General features: G+C 43.4%; 1 long non-coding RNA gene across 2 annotated transcripts in view; it reads left to right on the top strand.

The window, feature by feature from the left end:
* The first annotated feature begins 128 nt into the window (after nucleotides 1–128).
* The window catches only part of LOC137479445 (uncharacterized), a 42,871-nt gene continuing 23,758 nt past the window's right edge, over nucleotides 129–19,241 (top strand). For both annotated transcript variants that reach the window (XR_011002260.1, XR_011002261.1), the window contains exons 1-2: nucleotides 129–851; nucleotides 16,444–19,149. This is a non-coding gene — a long non-coding RNA (uncharacterized lncRNA). The remainder of the gene's footprint in view (nucleotides 852–16,443; nucleotides 19,150–19,241) is intronic.

Here is a 19,241-nt window from a genome sequence, read left to right as displayed (position 1 = left end):
CCTAGCCCTAGCCCTAGCCCCTAGCCCCTAGCCCTAGCCCTAGCCCTAGCCCTAGCCCTAGCCCTAGCCCCTAGCCCTAGCCCTAGCCCTAGCCCTAGCCCTAGCCCCAGCCCCAGCCCCAGCCGCCGCTAGATGGCGCCCGAGGAGCGGGCATGCCGCGCGGGCCGCAGCTCCGCCGCCACAGCGCGGCCCTCACGCGGCCTTCCCGCGCTCGGCCCGCGTTCGCAGAACGGCGGCTGCTTGGGCTGGCTCATTTTAGTGCTAAATTCAGCCCAATATTATAGTTTAATGAAGGGCTGCTTCAAGTTAAATAATGACCCTGGCATTGTATTTATATGAATGAAGAATTAACCTTAAAAGGTTGCCCTTCTCAGAAAATGGATTGCATGCTTGGCTCTCTCTATTGATTAGTTTAGGTATTTAAAGTGCTGCATTTTATCTCTTCAGCCTCGCGGTAAATTTGTCATGATGATCCTTAAAGGAGCAAATTTACGTTGTTTATTTTCACAAACCTTTTTGGCATATTTCTGGGGCTTCTTATGGCACCTTTGAGCTATATAGTATTGTGTGGAGGAACGGTGATAACCCTTCCGCTTAAATAAGCGCGACAGTCTAACATCTCTGTTCAGCTGAAATGCCACTGAAAAGGATGCTGCAGTGTGAAATGTGTATTGCATTGCAGCTGATGGAGTGGGGTGAGCAATCCTGAGGAGGTTTTCAAGAGGATTGGAGTCTTCCCGTGTTCAATGACTGACGGGAGGGTTTGTCAGAATTTCTGTTCACTCCAAAAATTGGAGTTCATTTCTCTTTGAAGGCTGCCAGACAATGGGAGCCATCCTAATAATTACAAAGTACTTTAATACTGAGTAGTGTTAGGGGTTTTGAATGCGATGTGCAACTAAGCAAAAAGAGACAGGACACATGCATGCATTTCTGTATTACATATTTCTGAGGAAATAATAGGATGACGTAAAGTTTTTAAGTTAAATATGGGCATCTGGTTTTCCTACAGAGGTTTTTAAACCTTTTAAAATTTACTCCAAAAGTTATGGAGAAGTGAGAGTATTTTATGCTGTGATGCTGAAAGTCGCTCCCCTATGTACTGCTAGGGGAAGCACCACTAGCTGTGGTTGTGCCCCCTGAGATGGGTTGTTTCCCCACTGGTGCTCAGGGAGCAGCCTCAGCACTGCTCGTCCCACATTCCTGTTTCTGGAGGATGGATGAGGGCTAAGCTCAGTGTCCCCTGCAGGATGACCCCACAGATGCCTCCCATAGTAGTGGCACAGGGAGCGTGGGTGTGGGTGCCCCGTGTTGGAGAGCAGGAGGTTTGTGGGCCCCTGTGGCGCTGCACTCCCCACACTGGAGCAGGGTCCAGCCGCCCCCGTCGGGCTGCACTACCCAGGGTGTGTGAGGGGCAGCCAGCCTCCACCAAGGCTCCTGTTCCCACAGCTGTCAGTCTCTAGCCTGCTCCTTCAGTTACTCTCTCTGGTTTCTCAAGTTTACAGATCTGCTTTTGGTCTCTGAGTGAGCGATTGCCACCCCTTTCCTAACCCCATATCCTGGCTGGCAGTAGGAATATGCACACCACTTAAATTCCCCAAACAACGTGGAAATGGAAAGTCTTGGGTTTAGTTGAAAAGAACAGCGAATTCTGCTTGCAATCTGTAATGCAATTAGTGTTATTTGACTTGGCAGCCGTCGGAGGGCCTGCGTGGGCTGTAGGCTGTGAGGGCCTGGAGTCAGCCTCCATCTAGGAAGAGGACTTTGGAGGAACTCTCAGTAATTTTTACATCTGAAGTCTCTCAGTGGTTTCTCTCCCCCATATCCTCTTCCCTCCACCCTCGGCATTCAGATGCTGCAGCCAGTCCTTATTTCCAGCTGCGAAGGGGTGAAGTCAGCTGGTCTTTCAGCCGCCGCCCTGCTCTGCGCCCCCACCAGCCCCCCCGTGTGCCTGCGTCCCCCCGCCCGGCCAAAGGAAAATAATTCTGGGTCAGAACTCACTGAGCCATCTGTGTTTCTGAGGCTAAATTATTTCTTACAAAGGAAATAGCATTGGGTCGGTGTATCTGGCTGCTAATTGCTTTAACTGGCTGAAAAGATTTCAGTCTGTTCCTGAACTGTTTGTGCAAACTTAACGGAATAGTGTTACCTTCAGATCCTGCCCCAGCCACAGCCAGAACATATAAACAAGTCTTCTGGTACGAAAAGCAGCACAAAGTTTCAAGCTATGCTAGCAGAGGTTATGAGAGACAGGAAGTTATGGGCAAATAGATATTTCACCACTAGGAAACTTGGGATTTTTTTGCCCCCCCAAGTAATGACTGTAAAGCATGCTAATGCTATTCAACATTAGTGCCTTATTAATTTAAAGCATAAAGGCAACAAAATAAGCTATTAAATTTAAGATATAATACATATATATAATGAGAAAAAAAAGTGTGAAAGCTTTATTCAAATGAAAATTCAGAATTGTTTGAGCTAGTGAAGTATCTTTTGTGCTGAGTTTTGAGCATATGTAATAGATTTAATTATTAATTTTTCCATTGTTCTATGCACACAGACAGGGTTCAAGGCACAGTCATTCTCTGGCTTTCATGGATCTAATTTGTATAATTATTGTCTGAATAAAGAACTACTCTGATTCCTACCTCACTTTTTTCCTCTCCTAAGTACTACCTCGCTGCTGCTTTCCAAAAGGAGAGCACCTGCCAATTCTTCAGGAATCAGCTGATCACTTCCAGTGATGAGACACGCTCCCAGTGACATTCCTTTTCAAGCCTTTTTGTCTAAATGAATTATTGTGCATACTTTATAATTTTATTGAACAAATTAGATTTGTCAAGGTCTAGCTTTGTAAATAAATAGCTAGAGACACATGAATGCATATTGCTGTTGTTCAAGGTCTCCTGTTCTATTTATGGAAGCCAGATGAATATGAAACAAAAAAGAAACTTTTCTCTAAAAGCAATTATCTTTCTGCATTCCCATCAGTAAAATTATATTGCAGGGAATTTTAAGAAGTCATACAAGTAGAATTGAATACTTAAAATCATGGCTGGATAGTTATGCAAAAGCTGAGTGGAGCATCTCACCTCATGCTGACAAAACATGCCATGGCTGGCTGTTCTCTTATGCCTGTACACCTGACATGCATGTGAGAATTCATTGGAAAGTAAGAACCCGAGATCCGTGATACACGTGAATAGTATTTCTGGCGAGAACTACTGAAATACTCTCAATTTTGTAGTAGTAATATTAATGGGTTGAATTATTTTGTCACTCAGGCATTTAAAAAGTCATGGCCCTTATCTGTGAGCATCTTTAATCATGAGTGTTTTCTCTGACTTTGGAGATACATTGTGTTGACCTTTCTTTGTTGGAAAGGTCTTCCCGGATGGTAAAAGGAATAAGGCCCAAGAACACATAGCAAGGTCCAGACTGTGTTGGTAGAGGAGACCAGTAAAAATCATTATGTTGACTGTGCTTAGAGGTAAACTTTTTAGGAAGCTGCAGTACTGGCACATGGTTTATAAAAAGTCACATCATTCTAGGTGCAAGAGTAGACAAAGTTTGCCAGGAGAGTACTTTTTTCTCCCATTGTCAAATTTTGGGACCTTTTCTTTAAAATGTAGTTGTCTTTTGCCTCTAATTTATTCAGAAAGTGCTTTCAGACCACCAAAATAAAAATGATGGGGGTGTTCTATAGATTCTTTTACACTCCTGTTAGAGCACAAAGCTCAACAAGAGCAGCTGCAGGGGTACTTCTTGAGGAGAAGTACCAGCCGTAAAAAAAGCACAGCCAAAATCCTTCCTCCAGAGCAAAGAAAAGGGGGTTCCTGCAGGAGGGATTTGCTACACCACAGTTCATCTGTCACCTGCCTTTGCAAGGAGGTGCTATGGAGAGGTGAGGACATGATAGTGCATTTAAAAGCCATTAAACAGTCCTTGTATGAGGAAGTGAAATAAAAGTGGCACAGGATAAATATATGGTATTTCCAGATTTGAATGTGTAACCTATATGTTTAAGTGTATGTTTGCATTTAATACTAGAAGTAGACAGATGTATTCTTTCCAGAGAGATTTTCCCCCTTATGTCCCTCCACTCCTGCTATATCCAGGGTTGCTGGCTTTATCCTTTGCTCTGCCGCCTCTTTTTCCATCTTCCAGGCTTTTTTATGTCAAACAGAACCATGTAAATTAAACATTTAAAACTCAGTTATGAAGAAATTATATATTTAACCTGACCTTGGCGAACAGCTTTAGCAAGTCAGGAAATGTTGGTAGCTGCCTCTGCCATGGCAGATGGCTGCACAAAGCTGCACACCGAGAGATGCCCATCCCACAAGGGCCAGCTCCATGCTGCACACCCACAGCAGCTCCAGCCCAATGTTTTCTTTTCTGTGAAAGCCATTTTGACTGCCATGTGTTTGCATTTACTTCCTTTCCGGCTCTGTCCGTGACTCATCTGCAGCAGGATGGAGGAGCCAGGGCAGAGCTGGGCTGCCCAGGAGCTGCTTTCCTTATTCACCAGCCCTGTTTTGGGCAGCTTTCTGGAAGGCAGTCCCATGCAGAGGAGCAGTTCTCCAGGCTGTAGGAATCAATTGTGCTTGTGTCAGCTGGGCTCAGTGTTGTTTTGCAGGGCAGGTATGCAATTGCTCTCATACCCTTCCCATACAAGAGACAGAGGTGCTTTTCCCTCTGTAAAGTGATGGAGGCAGCTTTTTTTAACTCAGGCTTTGAATCTTGCCATTCTCTATGTGTTACCCACTAAGCATCCTACCACAGGCCTGACACTTCTAGGTTGTAATTCAATCCAAACCTAATATTTTCTTCTTTTTCCAAAAGTCCATTTCCATCATATTGGCACCAGAGTTTTCTTGCATTTGTCCATGGGCAGGGTTGCAGTAAATGGTTTCCTTTCTCTTCCTTCTGGGACCCTCTGCCAGGGCAGAAGCTGTGTTTCCATGTGAGGATTCCTCTTGGGAAAGACTTTCTTTTTGGAGGGGCTATACTTGAACTATGATGGTATTTTAACTTTTGTATTTTAGTAAATTCTCGTCCCCTGTCCAATAATCTGCAAATCTGTTACCAATCAGAATATGATACGTATCCTCAGCCAGTTTCAATGGGGTTTATTTCTATTACATCTGGCAGTGTGTCCAGAAGGGGGGGAAAAAAACTCAGCCAGAATTAGCTGCACTCAAATCAGCTGAATTTTGGATGTGTTCAACCTTTTTGGCCAGACTCATTCCGGTTCATGAGAAGTAATTATCTCTTGAGCATCACATTAATATTAAAGATCCATAGGCATTACCGTTTAGGCAATATACCTTCTTCCCAGCTCCAAAAAAATTATGTGGGATAATTGATCTGAACATGCTCCAAATGTGCATATGTCTTTATTTATGAATTCCAATGTGGATTGTTTGGGAGGATAAGATGGAAAAAGGAAAAGCAGGCAAAAATGTTGAGACCTCTTCATCTCCCTGGCCGTTTCTGTTAGGAGTAGTTATAATCCACTGAAAATGAGTTGTGAAAGCTAACAGTATGTAAATAGCATATGTTGCAAACACTAAATCCCTTCAACTGGTACTCCTGATTTACACCTTTCTCTGTTTCTTAGATCAGGGAATTCATGGTAAATGCAGTTTGTGTCTGCCCACAGCCAGGCCAGTAACTGCAGAACCAGGTTTGGGCACTCAGGGGTCTACTTCCTAAGGATGGCATGAAATTGCACGCAGCTTCTGGCTGCTGAAGGAAAAATTGTCCCTGAAGCACCCAAAATGCTGTCTTCTGCAGGTTATCCATCAGCTGACATGCATCAAGTCCCAGACATGGAGGTGATGCTGGCTGTGCCATGTCCCAGGACGTGGTGGCCTCAGGTGTTCAGGCACTGCTTGCACAGTGTAGCCAGCCCTGTGCAGGTGGCTGTGCCGCTGGCTGAGGGCTGGCCTCGAGCCACTGGGCACCCCCACGCTGACACGCTCCCCTGCCTTTCATTGTGTCTGTGACACCTGGGCCTATGCTCAGGTGTGCTTATGGGTACATAGCTGGTATTGCATCACTCATCCTTCCACTGGAAGAAAATTTGAATACTCCACTCTAGCCAGCAACGTCATTACATTAAATAGAAGGGGAACCTTTCCCTTATGGAATTCTTCAGTGTGTTCAGCTTCACTCAGTAGGGGAAACCAAGTCTATAAAAGTGCCACTAGCTTGTTTTAACTTCTGCATTTGCACCCACCTCATTTTCACGCCCTGGAGAGGGTGTCAGACACAGCCTGACTGCCCGAGCAGTCATGGACTGGCCCAATTTCCTGCAGAGCGCCGCAAAGGCCATAGATATCAACTTCAAAGGTAAACAATTACCTTTTATTATCACACATGGCTTTAGCTCTACCAGTTTCAAATAGCACATAATCACAAGTCTGTGATAACATTTACTCCTGATGAGAGAAAATTCACCAAGTACTAAATTGCTGCTGAGATGACGGGAACATGAGCCAGGCACGAATTAACTGCTATGATGAGTCAGCAGACATTAATGACTTGCACCATGCTGGAGACATCTGCCGAGCCGTCCACTGTTGAATCATCTTAAATATTTCTGTGTTATTACCCCTCCAGGAGCAAGCATCAGAGAACTTTTGTGTCTCTGTGTTATATATGCATAAGCTATTTTAAAATAAATATATACAGGCACATAACAAGTGTATGCATTTAGGTATGTAGGTAATTTTCAGCTAAGAGAAGGATGAGCAAGTAGCAACTATTTAAAGTAAAACATGCATGGAAATGCTGATAGCACTTTCCCACATTTGGTGTTTGAAAAGTGATAGCTTTGCTTAGTCGTGGGTCTAATGAGCCTGGGAGGGTGACCTCATTTCTGCACCATACACCCTGAACCTTCATGCAGACCAGCCTGTCCAAGTTTTCAAAGTAGGAATTACAAGTTTCTAAGGGCTTGCCCCATATTTTGAAAATCCCTCCAGAACAGCTGCAGGGTGCTCTGCTTAAGTGTATCATCACTTTGGCTTTTCCCAGGTTTTTTCCCATATACCCAGGATGTCGCTATGTGGTTAGATAAATGTAGTAATTAGGCACTATCAAGAGCATCAGATGAACCCAGTGGAGAGTTGCAAATGCCCTCTTAAATGAGATCCTTTTTCACTGCAACTGTGCCAAAATGCACTGTCCTCCTTCTGCAGTGGATCTTCATCAGATGCTAAAGGCAGTGGTGTATTACTGGGGTTGTCAAGGACTGTACTTTGGACAGTGTAATCATTGCACAAAGGAAGAGGCAGAGCTTTTATTTGGTAAACCCTTTGTTGCATTCAGGTTAACTCACTGCAGCAAAACAAAATATACTTTTTAAACTCAGAGTATTTTAAAGTACATTGTCTGTTCTGGCCTTAATTTAAACTTTTGCATACATAATTACCCGACTGTATGCACATGAGAACTGTAGTAATTCAGTGCACGTTGTGCAAAGCTGCGTTTTTTGAAACTGACTCTCTGAGGTCTGGAGGTCAAAAGTTACTTCTAGTGAGATGTGAGAGTTGTCCATGTTTGCCAAAAAAATTTGTTATTTCAAGCATTCTGCAGTCTGAGTGTCACTGTTCCAACTTGTGTTTTTAAGGTTTCCCCACCCTCTGAATTTTCATATGCAATTGAAAAAAAATACCATCCAACCCAGCAAATGTTTTTGGAAGCAGAGTGAGAACAGGCTTTGCTGTTGCAGAGGGGACATGGAAAGCACAGACTGACAGTGGAGCTGGTGCCTCACAGTGTGGCTGTGGGGCAGTGGGTCCAGACAGCCTCATGGTGCCCATCCTCCCTCTCCTGGTCTCCTCCTCACTGCTGCTGATCTCAGGCCTAACACCCACTCAGGCAAGACCACGGCTGGCTGCCATCTAATGGAGGTGCTCAGAGACCTTGTCCCCCTCTTCCTGGGGCTTGGAATGGCTGCAGGTGCCTGCTGGTCCCCACTCATGGGCCAGAGGACATCAGGTCTTCTGAACTGATTTGTTGCTAAAATGCTTAAAATAGCCCAAAGGAAATGACATGAACATCCCCTGCATGCTGTGTTTTGCACTCAAATACTACTTTTTCCAAAAATTAGCTCTAACAATTCATCTTGAGGTGCCCTAAACTAACAACTTACTATTTAATGAACATTAAGGGGAAATTAAATTAATCTAAACAGTAGCTAGGTTTCAGACTTCTCAGTAGTGGCTGCACAAAAGTAAGGCAGTGTTTTTAGAGCAAACAAGAAATCCATCCTTTGAGGATTGGTTTACAGTCCTCCAGATTTTTCCATGAGGTTAATAACTAAGTGAAATGTCCTGGCAGGAATGATCACATTCTTACTACTGCCCATTCATTACAATGGTACATCAGGAGATTTCAAGTAAATCACACGATTTTTCTGCTACTGTGGAAGAAAATGTGTCTTCATATTCAGTTGAAAAGCTTTCTCCCATTTTGCTTTGCATACTGAACTTCTTGGGCACAATGCATTGACTCTTCTTGAAGCACAAAATGGCGAATAGAGCTGCCAGAACATTTTTGTCAATGGTTTCCAAAAACTATGGAATTTCCTGCCCAGCTAGATCAGATCAGCCAACAACTTTGTAATTGCTAAAAACAGCCTGTTGATTTTCCTCCCAAGTGTTTCAGCTGGCCTGGCTGAGCTTTCTCTTTTCCACTGTCTTGAGATGTTTCTCTCATTGTGCACTGTACTGTATTTTTATGGTCAATATATCCTCTAGCAAACAATTTCAGGCTGATGGCGGAAGGGAGATTGGATTCAGGTTAGAGATTTGAGCCTGGGACAGGGAGCCAGGAATGCCTCAGTTCCTGAATCAGATCTGCCACTAAATCAGGAATCCACATAAAGCAAAGCCACATGATGAACAATTGTATGTTGATTTGATTTTCCGTGCAGAGGAGGAAGTCAGCCTTTGAATGCAGTTCTCTCCTTGGCATGCCCACGGCAACTGATGCTGCGGCTACAGGTGGCCCGTGAGCGGGGGGCATGGAGCAGGTTCCTTCCAAGGAGAGGCAGAGATTGTTGAGGCTGCTGTCTAACTGGGGACCAGAAGTTTTCACTAGAGTGGTACTTGGACTGACATCTTAGTGGTAAATGCAAATAAATTAGTTAAGTACGTCTGCATGAAATTTTCCTGCTGAAAACCTCATTCTATAAAAGCATTTATACTGTATTCTTTATTGTCAGCTAATCCAGCCCAAACTCATTAAATGGCAGTGTGTGGGTTACTTGCTGTCAGTGAAATTATCAAAGGCATTTTTCAGCTGATGCACTGGGAAAGCATGTGCTTCAATGCCAACTAAAACAATAACGAGGAAATGTTATGATCAGACTTGACCAAATGACCTTTCCCATTTTAGATAAGTTCTTAATTTCAGCACAAGGGTCATCCTGTGAGAATAGTTACAATAAGTCACTGCTCACCTCTCACATGAAAAAGAAGTGACTTATTAGAAATCTCACTCTACTCATTGCAGTTAATGAGATGTGGAAAGCTTTATAATTTGATTTGCTGGACCATATGCTGTAAAGGGATACTGCTGATTTCATTCCTCCACATTTAATTTAAGCAGTATGCAATGGCTTCTTCGTATGGCTACTTATATAATAAAAATTAACTTGGAGCATAAAAAAAATAGACCATTGTGGGGTTTATTACTCTATGTGGTTGAGTTTCAAGTGTTTTTCATTGAAACATCTGTAAGTAATGTGTAGGTCTAATTTTAAATCCTGGCAAATATTTTCCATTTAACATTTGGTTTTACTGACAGACTTGGAGTGGTGGTTTTCAGAGCTTGTCAGTAACAGATATGTATTTTCAAAGATAAACAGTTTTTTGATTGAAGATAACTGTAACCCAATACCTGCTTTTCCTACCCCTCTTGTATTTTAGTGGTTGCAAGCAGCAACGCAGACACTCATCCCCTGTCCCCCAGACCCTGGCCATGGCAGCAGCCCTGTGGTGGTGCAGGCTGTCCCAGGCATGTGGAGGCACGTGGGGCCACACAGCATCTGGAGAGCGAATGCGGCCCCAGGCATGGGCTCACCAACGCAAGGGACAAGGTGGCAGTCATGAACTCCCTAAGACTGTCTCCTTCAGAGATGTCCCCTTAGGTATTTTGCAGGAAAAGTTACCCCTGGAGGGTGGATTTGGGCCCCAGGTGGGGCTTGGCCGCCCGCCGCCACTCAGGAGCACATGCTCCACTCTCAGGGCCAAGTGTACTCCCTAGCACCGCAGTGTCTCACCATCACAGCTTTACTCCAGGTTATTTGAGTTTCGGCTGCAGACAAAATGAAACAGCTCGAGCAGGCAGGCTGGCTACACGGCCCATAAAAGTGGAAACCGTGCAGCCTTGTCAGCGAGCATCGCCTGGCCCGGCAGGGCTTATGCTCCTGGTGCTTCGTGTGAGAGCCAGGGCTGTGGCTGAGCTAAAGGTGGTGGTGGAAATACCCAGTGTGAGGCAATGAAAGGTCAGTTTGGAAGTAAATGTTAAGATTGTTTTTAAAAAGAAGTCCTGAAAGGCTAGAAATCTGGGACAGTCACTGGTTTCACCTGAAAAAAAATGCCACAGTGTTATTTGCAATTAGTGCCACAATGTCCACAATCTCTAAATTACAAAGACTGTGTGTGCTTTAATCTAACCTGTTGGTAATACCTGAGATCAGGCCAAGAAGTCTTGTGTATTTGCTGCCCTGGGGCAGGCCATGGCCCTGCAGCATGGCAGGGCTCCATCAGCTGCTAAAACACTGTTTTGTGAGGTGCTTGGTAGAGGGATGGCACCTGTTTGTGTCCCCCTACTCCGTCACTCCCTCTCTCTACTTTTTCCTGTTTCCTCACCATGATTTTACAAACAAGTTTAATCCAGCTTTCAATGAGAAGTAATAATAATAGTATATTATTCCCTTCAGACCCAGACTGTTGTCTTACTGAACTCTGAACTGCAGCAGCAGAAAATGGGATTTTGGTGCAGGGGCATTAGCCATAGAGTGGATCCATGGTGTGGGATGCTGGTGGGAGGCCAGCAAGGGGCACTGCGGCAGCCAGCAGGAGCATAGGGACCTTCTGGCTCCCACAGTCCTGTGCTGAGCCTTCAGGAAAGAGTGTCAGTGTTACCTAATTTAACAACTTTGCATTTAGAGAGAAAAACATGTCTTTCCTACAAAAGACAACCCATTGCATTTAATTTGGAAACTGCCTTTAGTGCTTTGCGATGGTCTATGGTATGGGTTCCACAGCTGAACTGGAGGTGTGGGCTTGAGCCAGCCCTCTGTGCCTCCTGGGTCTGAGTTGTCTTGGTGAGATCCTGACAGGGATTGAATTGCAGGCCCTCCATGAGTTGACCTCCACATTAAAAATATAATCACAAAACCAGGTTTCAAGTTTAACACATCCCTGTTTTCTTTCATCAGAAGTTCTGAAATGCTTCCGAGGAGGCTGGTGATAGTTATAATCTCAGTCACAGTGATTTCTCATAAACGTTGAGAGAAACTGCAGCTTTACTGAATATATAGCGTCTGTTTTAAATGGCTGGTGGTTCACTTGGTTTTAATATGAGTACAAGCACAGAGGCAAGTAAAATCTAATGAAAGCACTTAGAAGATTTTGTTTGGATACCCCACAACAGCTATGGTTTATGCTGAAAGGGAAAAGATTTCTTTATAGCCAGGTCTGCAGAAGCCAGAAATTTAATTTTGCTCCACAACTTATTTTATTGCATTTTTAATTTTCTCTTGCATTACCCTGACCCTTTTCTATAGCTTTTGACGCCTGGTGCTTAATTACTTATCATTAGCAATGTACATGGGGGCCTTCCTGCATATTTATAAATGTGATCATTAGTACATGGGAAGACAAAGACTTCTTTAAGACCATCATTAGTTATTCTGTTTTCATAGAAATGTTCATTAGAGAAACTACCCACCTGGTTAAATAATTATAATTAAGAATTGGTAATCTCCTTTGCATTTTTAACATGATCTTCAGGATGCGTGTGCATAGCTAAAGGAGCCTTGTTTGGACATCTTACTTCTTTTGTTTTTGATTTGAATTGTCAAGCAGATTTAAATTATGTGTTTTGGAACTGTGCACCCTATAGAATGATTTATGGAAAGACAGGTTATAAAAAAAAAAAGCAGAAAGAAAGAAATCAACCCTGCAATTATCTCTGAATTCATTAACTGTGCACTGGCAGCAAGAGGTTGTGTAAGCCATTTACTGTAATGCACAGTATGGAGTTAAACAAAATGTCACTGGAGCCTGATTTCCCTTTCCTATCTGCGGTACTCACTGCAGGCACCCAGACTGCGGGAGAGTGCTTGCAGAAAGTTATCATTTCCATGTTAGGGTCTGGTGTTACTGGGGAATGCCGGCGATAACTGGGATGGTGTCAGTAGTCCTGCTCCCAGCCATTGTGGGGAGATGCTGGGAAACCTGTCCAAAATGTATGTGCCTGCCCATCTGCTGTGCCTGTAGGGGAGGGAGAGCATCACCCCGCCATGCCCACCGTGGGGCACAGGGAGGGCTCACCTCTCAGACACCAAGGCTATAGGAAGAGCTTGTCAGTGGCATAAATATCATCTGTAAACAATTAGGCAGCTACTGCTCATTCAGGGCAGTTCTGAGAAGCAAAGGAAGTCTGCAATCAGTTATATCTCCAATTACCATAAAAATATATTAGCCATTCATTCATTTATTAATGATTCATCAGTTAACCACACATAATGAGCAAATAATTAGCAATGCTGTACGGTTGCCAAAATTGAAGAAGTGTTGGCATTTTAGAGATGAAAGGTTGCATTTATGTAAAAAGTCGGGTGGTGATAAAGTTAATACAGAAGATAATTATAAAAGTGGCTGTCCTATTTTAGAGGCTGAGGTCCTACAAAACTTGCCTAATTGAACCAAAATTAATATTCTTCAAAAGCATGCATGTTACTGGTTCCTCGCTGCTGCATTTAGTGGGAGATCTCCCTTCAGTAAGGTACATCACACAATACAAGTTAATAAAACGCCAGACAGCAAGACTGCGTTCTTTGTTTGCTCTGTTCAGGGCCTTGTGGAAAACAATAAATTGCATTCATGTCAGCCGAGGCCCATCCCTTTGCTAATTACCGTTTGGTGCTGAAATGACTTCTGTGAAATTGGGAGCATGAAGAAACACACAGCCGTACAAGGGAGGCTTTTCAGGCAGTGGCAGTAAATGTGAGATAGGCCTTAGGCACACAGATGTTGAAACAGTGAATTCCCCTACAGATTACACTAATGGAAACCCTGTCAGCGTAAGTCAAATCTGGGGTCTGTGGTCAAAATCTAATTAATGTTCCTGTACTTAAAAAGAATATGAATGCCTGGAGGTGATGGAGAACACATAAGAAACTCGCTTGTTTGTAAAATTGCTGGTGTGGATGGCAACCGCCACCAAGCCCTTCCTTAGGAGGTAACACCTGCTACAGGAGCTGCTTGCACGGGTTGGTGCGGGCTGTGGGCACTGGGCTCAACCTCTCTTGCAAGTCCTGCACAAAAATGGCTCTTGGCAGCTGGCCCTCGAGGAACATGGATAGTCATCGCTGTCATTGAATGCCTTCTCTTCGTTCAGCACGGCTGCCCAGAGTCAGTAATGCTGCTTAGGAAGTACCTGTAGCTGATGACATAAGAAAGGACCAGCTCCTCTTTGTGCAAAAACAAAGGCTCGGCCATCTACTTTGAGCTTGAGGACATTGCTGGGGCTCTTACAGCGCTTTCACAGCTGCACTGTGCCTGGCCTGTGCAATAACAGAGGAAATGAATTTATAATGCAACAATCTCTTCGTTTTCACAAGCACAAAACTCCCCTAAATACTTAAAATAACACTCAGAGTGGGACAGACCTTAAATTTTAAATAAATGAAACCCTAATCCAGTGTGTTGCTGAAACAAGCATGTTATTAAAGAAATAAATTTGAAACAGCAAGTGGTTTGAGAATTTTGGATTTAATTATTTAAATCTGCTTAAGATAACTCTCTAGCACTGTGTTTGGGTTTCCTGTTGAGAGCATGTTTTCTGGGAAAGGTATTCCACCCAGAGCCTTGGAAATATTAACTTTCTCATGCAACAGTGGTTTAAGCAGTAGAGACGAATAATTATTATAATAAGCAAGATATTATATAGCAACTTGGTGGTAGTTCTTGGATGCAGCCTGTCATGAAAACTGCACAGAGCCAGTCATGGTTGGAGTGATCACCACTCTCCTTGGCTAAATGGTACAGGGAGTGTGGCTCCAAACACTCTTCAGGTAAAAAGTGATTCCCTTAGTAATGTTACCTACTCAGATATGACCAATAAAATCTGAACCAGCAGATTTGCAATTTTAAGCTAATTTGAAGTATTATATGTTATTTAATAGGTAAGTGTTGCAAATCAGACTTTATTCATTACTGTTTGCTATACTTTAGTTAAAACTACTACTTCATCTTTAGGATATAACATAATCTCTTAATGCAGCATAGATCAAGATGGCAAAATCTATCTTGTCTTTTGTGGGGCCATAACAGAAGCTTCCTGAATCCAGACAAGAAATGTATTCAAGATGACCCAATCTGCACAAAACCTAGCAGAGGGATGAGAACCAGGGAGGCGTTCCTCAACCCCAGCCACAACCCAGGCACGTGGGAATTCAGCTTCCCCAGCCAGGAGTGAGTAGGGGAAAAACCTCCAGCTCTGAGTCATATTTCCTTCGCCTGGGCTTGTGCTGGGACAGAGGGATACAGCCATGCTGCATGCTGGCTCAGTCTCACCACTTGGCTTGGCTCCTGCAGTGCAAGCACACTGTACATATTCTGTGAAGATCAGGAAATGTGTTTTTGTGCTGAATATCCTCAAAAGTAATCACTTATGTCTTCAAGGCAGAATGCTCATCTTAGCCATTTTCTTTTGGTATGTTCTCTGCATTGTCTGTTTGCAGTACAGCTCTTGCAGGGGAGTTACATGCTAGTTTGGGGACCAGACTGTTGCTGAGCCTTGCCAGCATTCACTCTGTCAGTCATGTTGGCCATGGTGGCTCAGGCGCCACTCTCAGTAACAGGGATGAAGCCTTTTTGTTTTCCTAATGCTGCTGAGGTTGCATTGATGTAACTGAATTTGTCCCTTCTGACATACATATGAGTGGGGTCTTAGACAGTGTTCAGGTTTCTAGCCGAAATTTGTGGGGATAAAAGAAGGGCAAGTCCAAACTTGGTATTAATCAAGTTAAATGATTCGGTTGCTACTCAGAGGTCTGATGGTCAACACAGCCATGTCATTGTCTGATTGCAAGAGCACCGACCGATGATTCAGGAGCTGCTGCTCAGTTCAGCTCTGCGTTCCCTAAAATTCACAACATGTGTAAGGATGCTGTTCAACCAAACCCCAAAGGATTCCCCTGGTATTCAGGTATGCTCACTGATCTACCTAGTGGTTATGAGCAATATTTTCTTTTATACATGTTTTTTCTTTTCAAGAAAAGGTCCTACAAATACTTCTTTTCTTAAGCAGTAATGTCTATGTTTATGTGTTACATGAGGCAGATGTTGATTTAAAGCTTACTTCTTGCTTAAGATATTTTTCAGTCCACTGAAAGGGGTTGATTAGTGTCCCCTAGCTGAACTATTTTTTCCCTCTGTTGCTTTGACCCATTGATTTAATTAAGGTCTAATAAAGAGAGGGCTGAAAGATTGTTAAAAATCCTTTTTTTTTCTTTTTTTTTTTTTTTTTTCCCAGATCTGACCTATGCTGGTCTGTCAGTGCAATTTGACTCGCACATGCCCCCTTTAACATGTGAGCACACTCATACAGAGTTTGTCTTCTTTAGATTCAGTTGTTTTTTTCCCTCAGTGATAGGTCAGATTTAATTTTGATTTTAACCAAATGCTCATGCTTTCCTGGAGACCTTCTACTTCAGTGAAAATAAGTAATGAAAAAATAACCAAAACAAGTCACAGTATCAAAAGGAAAGACCTTAGAAAGTTTAGTGGTGACCCTTTATTTCTCTGTTTCCTTTCCCATCCTCCTCTTGCCAGCATGGAGAGAGAGAAAGAGAAATGAAAACTCAGGGTTTGTTTCTCAATTAAGTAACAAGAATGACTCAAAGTTCAGGAAACATGGTGGGGTTTTCATTTAAAATACTTGCTACTTTTCAACTCTATGTCTTGCCTAGGTCGGTGTTAATGCTCAAAAAAATACTTCACACTACTTGTCATATCGCCAGACTCCTGTTCTCCTTTCCCTTCTCCTCCCACCATCTCTGCAGTTTGCTACTCTAGGGTGAGTAGAGCAGTTCCAGCATGCTAATTTTGCCACTGAGCAGGCTCATCTGTACATTGTAAAAAGGAGATTACCATGAATGTGCACCCTCACCAAACTCTGCTTCTCTGGTAGGAGAGGACTTCTGGCGCTCCCAGTGCTATCCCTGCTGATTGCAATGATGGTCTTCAGAAGAAGAAAACAGGAAGAAAAGCCCCAGCTGCAACTTCAAGGAATGGTTCAATGCACTATTCATGGCTTGAAAGAACAGCATTGCCATCCACAGTGTCAGTTTGTGTCTCTGAACCTTCTTAGATGGCTCTCATGCTCAGATTTCTGTGCTGCAGCTCATTAGCAGGAGAGCTGCCTGTGGGGCTGCGGCAGGTTTGTAGTACAGCAGGATGTGCACTAAAATAAAAAACATCAGTTAGAAGTGGTGTTATCCCAATGCTGCCTGGGCACTAACAAGTAAACCTGGATGAGAATAAGACACCTGGACTTTGGGACTCATGGGATGAACATACTGCGTGCTGAGGGCCGTCCCTGCCCAGGAAAGCACTAAAACAGGTGTATAAATCCTACAGTGTTCAGTGGGATTTAGGCACCTGCTTAAACTTAAGTGCTTGTTTAGAGAGTTTCCTGAATGAAAGCCTGACAATTGTGCCCGAGAGTAACTTTTAAATTAGTTTTAATTTGTGCATTATAACCAGCTGTCATGAGTGTGTGTAAAAAAGGGTTTGATTCTGGAAAGATGAAAGACTTCCCAGGCCCTTGGCTTTTATGTAAGCACCCTTGCTGGATGGCCAGCATGCTGCTGAGCTGAAGCAGCTCTGTTCAGCTCTGCTTTTATTATGTGTTGCTCTGTGGTCCCACTGGGGCTGCAGTGCCAGCACAGCAAACTGCCCTGCCAGCAACTGGCACCACCCACTTGCACCTCACCAGCAGAGTCCCATCAGAGGCAATCTGCAGGCTGCAACAGAGGAGGAGAAAGTCCATGCTGTATTTAGTAGGTGAGTGCAAATGAAGGTTAGAGGAATGAGAGAGGAGAAGAGATTTGTGTCCAAGTGGAAGAGTCAACTGAACCTCCCACTTGGAAACATACCAGTCCTTTTGTACCACAGGAGTCAGAAAGCTTCACAAGCTTTTTCTTTTAGGATATTCCCCCCACTCTACAATCCCTTCCTTGTTACAATAGAGTTTGAGGATAAACTTGAAAATAAATCTAATGTTACATTTACACCAGTCTCAAAGGAAAGACAAAATCCAGCAAACTCAAATTACTGCTTAATTCTGTATGTGCATATATTTACAAGTGTCATCTGCTTAAGACAAGCAGGACTGTATCCATGTAGCTGAGAGTTATTTTATTTTTTTCTTTAAATATGTGGTTAATTATTCAAGGGATGATACCACTGCTGTGTACTCAGAAAGACTAAATTTGCAATTAAAACATTCTAAAGGCTTTCTTTTGTAGAGTCCTTAAGTAATTAAGCTGAAGTGCCAGACCATTTTATATATAAATGTACTGGAGCAGTGGTAGCTGATGTAGTAGTTAAGGTCAGGTAGAAACCAGCCTTGCATTTAGAGTCTTTTTTCCAGTATCTCAGTTGAAACCTCCCTAAATCTAAATTAATCTTCCAGAAATGTATGGGAAATTTGGTTTATGAGGGGAAAAAAAGGTCTTACATTATTACCATTGTCTATCAGTCTTCCCTCAGCGTGACTCCATTCATTTTGCAATGCGTGGCTGTTCAGCATTGCCCACAGCTGAACTTCAGAATTTTGCTGAAACAAAGCATGTCTTGGGAACAGTCATGTTGGATGCCCCCACCAAGGCAGGAGCAGGAGCTCAGCCCTGCCTGGCACTGCAGCCCAGGGGGCTGGGGGCAGGTGGAGGAGAAACCTTTGTGTGGCCCTCAACAATGGACTTGGGGACAGCATAATGCTCAAGGTGGCAGTGACAAAACTGGGGGGCAAAATTGGCTTCAGTTCTGTGTCCTGCTGCCATGCTGCTGTGGCCTGTTCTGCTCCCCAAAACCCTGCTTGGGGTTCCCTCTTTGCCTCCTGAAGCCATTCCCTCCTTTACTGTCTTGCTTCCTCTCCTCCTTGCCAAGTACACTGACTCCAGCCTGATCTGAAAGTTAATTTTAACAAATAACATCTTGGGCCAAGCCAAGTTAGGATCTGGAGATAGGACATGCTGTGGGAAGGGAGCAGGGTGGGGTGGAAGGAAGCATGAACACTCAGCTTTGCAATATGTGTGAGAGCTGATGCTCTCTGAGCAATCGAGTGCTTATTATTTTTTCTCTTGGATAGGTCACCTGGGAGTGAAGGAATTTTTCATTTTAAATTAAAAAGAAATCTTTTATAATGCTCATTTCTGAAAGGAAAAAAAACCCTCCCTCATCATGGAAGCAATTAGATGGAGGACACATTGAAAGCAGTGATTAGTTGTTAATTTTTGAGCTGTTGGCCCTGACAGAGTTTTTTGTTTTTTTTTTTTTTTTGTCAAGGATTTCTTTTAAAGGATGTCTATAATCCAAGGTTACTTCTCATTCAATAGCAATTACCATATGTCCATTACATACTAGCTACTGCTTGAGGTGGTTGCAGTGGTCCCCATCAGTGCATGTGTCAAGTCAAAGTGCCAGCAGCTGTGTGAGCCACAGGATAATTGTTCCTATCTGTTTCTTCTCTTTTCCAAGTCCCAGTAAGTGTTCTAAGGAGTAACTCCCCCTTCCTTGATGCAACCTGAAAGTGCAGCCCTCCAGTTTGCATTTCAAGTTCCAAGTCAACTGTGTCAAGATTTAAGCAACGACCAAGGAGTATAATGGTTCAGATGTAAGTAAGAAGTAAAACCACTGGTGAAATATGTTCTCTTTCTTTCTGCCCATCAGATTACAAACCTTAGCCCCACCATCACTTAAAAACAC

This window comes from Anomalospiza imberbis, chromosome 9 (assembly GCF_031753505.1).
Source record: "Anomalospiza imberbis isolate Cuckoo-Finch-1a 21T00152 chromosome 9, ASM3175350v1, whole genome shotgun sequence".
Lineage (NCBI taxonomy): Eukaryota > Metazoa > Chordata > Aves > Passeriformes > Viduidae > Anomalospiza > Anomalospiza imberbis.
Note: the sequence above shows the minus strand (reverse complement) of the source record. Positions and strands in the feature narration are given on the sequence as shown.